Source organism: Grampus griseus (assembly GCF_964374135.1).
Source record: "Grampus griseus genome assembly, chromosome: 19".
Classification (NCBI taxonomy): Eukaryota; Metazoa; Chordata; class Mammalia; order Artiodactyla; family Delphinidae; genus Grampus; species Grampus griseus.
This window is the reverse complement of record NC_139013.1, coordinates 56,508,134-56,511,001: the sequence shown is the minus strand read 5'-3', so window position 1 is coordinate 56,511,001 and position 2,868 is coordinate 56,508,134.

Below are 2,868 nucleotides of genomic sequence, written 5' to 3'. Positions count from 1 at the left end.
CCCCACATCCCCAGGCCCTCCATGCCTCCCGCCCCCCAGCTCCCCCCACCTCCTCCCACGCCCCCCACTAGTTTTGTTCTTCAGCCTTTCCCAGGCCTCAGGCTTTCGTAACTCATCTCCCAGGGATTTGGTGAAAATAGAAACCAGTGTTTTCTAAAGATGACTTTCTGAAATCTGTGACCCTCTGTCCGGAGCCCGGAATTTGACTTCTCATTTCTGTGCAAAATATTCATGAGGAAGGTTCCAGGGGGAAACAGAATTCTCCATGTGGGAGTGGGCAGAGGGTAAGGACTCTGTGCTGGCTGTGCCCTCTGGCTGCCAGGGTCAGGGACCAGATGCTCGCCAGCAGGGACCACCTCATCCCTTGGCTGGCTCAGGGTCCTGGGGGCCGGCTCCCACCTCCCTCCCAGTGGTCTCTCTGCTTCTTCCACAGCGTGACATGCTTTTCCATGCAGGGGCTTTGGGTGACACTTCGAGGCACCTGTCAGTTACCCTGTCAGCCTCCTTGGCCCTCCCCAGACTATCCCGACATTCCAGCTCCACAGTGGGCCTCGGCTCCGTGACTGTGTCTTCGCTGCATTATGACCACGTGGGCCCAGCCACCAGCGTTTGTGATGTGGGCTGTGTCCAGTCCATCTACCCATCAGTCAGCAGAGCAGCTGAGTGAGGGGTATGACACCAGAACAGTCACTCCCTGGTCAGAATCTTTCCACAGCTTCTTCTTGCCCTGCAAGAAAGTCCAAGTCCCAGGAGTCTCCCTGAGATCACCCGTTATTCCCACCTTGCCCACCAGCCTCTTCAGTACACCCCTCCCCACCCGGGGCCCTCCATGCCCCATCCCCTATGCCTGGGACGCTGGATGTCCTCATGCTTGGGCTTCAAGGTCGCTTTTCCTGACCGCCTGTCCGGGCAGGTCCTCCCCCTTCTCGGTGCTTCCCTCTGCTTCACCTCCTGCTCAGTTCCTTGTTAGCACCCATCATGCTTTGCATCATGACTTTTAAAAATTAATTGTTATTGATTTATTTTCACTTATACAAATATTTATCACAGTTATAAGCAAAGCAAATAATATGATACAATATAATAATGTAATAATAAATAAATACACAGCCATGTAGTCAACGTAAATCAGTATCTTCAGTTTCAGGAAGACAAAATTTCACATTTCTATGACAAAGAGAAGATGGATCACATCTTATCGTTTTGAAATATAATTATTTATCAGGAAGCCTCTTTTTAAAGAGCGGCATGGAAGTTCTTCTTTATTGGTTTGCATCATGGTTTTTAACTTATCTAATATCTGGCTCCCCCATCAGACTGTGAGCCCGGCAAAGGCAAGGACTCTTGTCTCTCACCCACTGGTGCATCTGCAACACCTAGCACGTGACTCAGAAATACTCGTTGAATGAGTGAATGAATCAACATTTGTGGGGGCTGCCCTTCTATATTGGGCTGATATTTGGATTGGATTTTTACTGCCCAGAATATCCTCATGGATTCTCAAGAAACAAAGCTCTTGCATGTTTTGGGGGTCCTCTCAACCACACATGTTGGCGCTTACCTCTCACCTGTAGCGAGTTTACCTGGATCTGCCACAGGACTCTGCTGGGCAGACCCCATGGACATCAGGCAGTACAGCTGGGAAGGGTTTACAACATAGCGATGCTCGCAGCTCAGTACCCGAGAGAGCCTCTTCCTCCACACAAACTGACCGGTGGTCTGGGGACTATGTGCATACCCACCATGAGGTTTTGGCTTATGCTGTGCCTCCTTCCTGGAAAGCCCCCTGGACTTCTCAAATTCTGCTATTTCTGTGCACCCCACCCGGCAAGGCTCAGCCAAAGCCCTCCACTCCAGAGCACGGCCCAGATTCTCACCTCCTAGGGCCGCCCCCGCGGCCCCGCCGCCCACCACTACTTCCTGAGTGCCTCTTGCCCATGTCTGCGGTGGGCAAGTTCCCACTCCCTTCCTGTGGTTGAGGGGCCAGTGGAAACGTATCTTTTTCCAAAGAGAACACCAGCCTTTGGACCAGACTTCATTTCTGCCAGCAATTTCACTCCTAGGTGTAGAACCGAGAGAAATGAAACACATGTCCACACAAAAAACTACACAGATGTTCTTAGCAGCATTATTCATAGCAGCTAAAAGACAGAGGGAACTCAGACATGCATGGACTGATAAATGGATAAACAAGCTGTCATTTATCCATACAATGGAATATTATTCAGCTCCGAAAAGGAATGAAGTTCTGAGTCACAACATGGATATCCCTCCAAAACATCATGCAAAGTGGAGGAAGCCAGACATAAAAGGTTACATAGTGTATGAATTTCATTTATATGAAATGTCCAGAGTAGGCAAATCCACAGAGATGGAAAGTAGCTTGGTGGCTACCAAGGGCTGGAGGGAGGGGAGAATAGGGAATGGCTGCCTGATGGGGACGGCTTTCTCTTTGGGATGATGAAAATGTCCTGTAATCAGAGAGTGGTGATGGTCGCACATTTTTGTGACTCTCCTGAAAATCACTGAATTGCATACTTTAAACAATTCTTATGGTGAGTTTTATCTCAATTAAAAACAAGAATCCATTAAAGAAATTTCAGTCTGATTCCCGCCCCACCCCCCACCCCTCTTCCTCTGGTCTTTGCTGGGCACTGTTTGGACTGTAAGCCTTTTGTTTTTGCTAGTGAAATATGCCCGAAGTGTTTTCTCAAGACTTGCCAAAGAGGTTAAAACATAATACTGTAAGTCTGAGGTCCCCCTGGGAAAGCAATGCAAACATAACGAAGGGGGACGGAGATTTTACGGAGGCAGGAGCTGGTGCAGGGCTGCCTCTGGCTGCAGGGGCCCTGTCCACAGTCTCCCCAC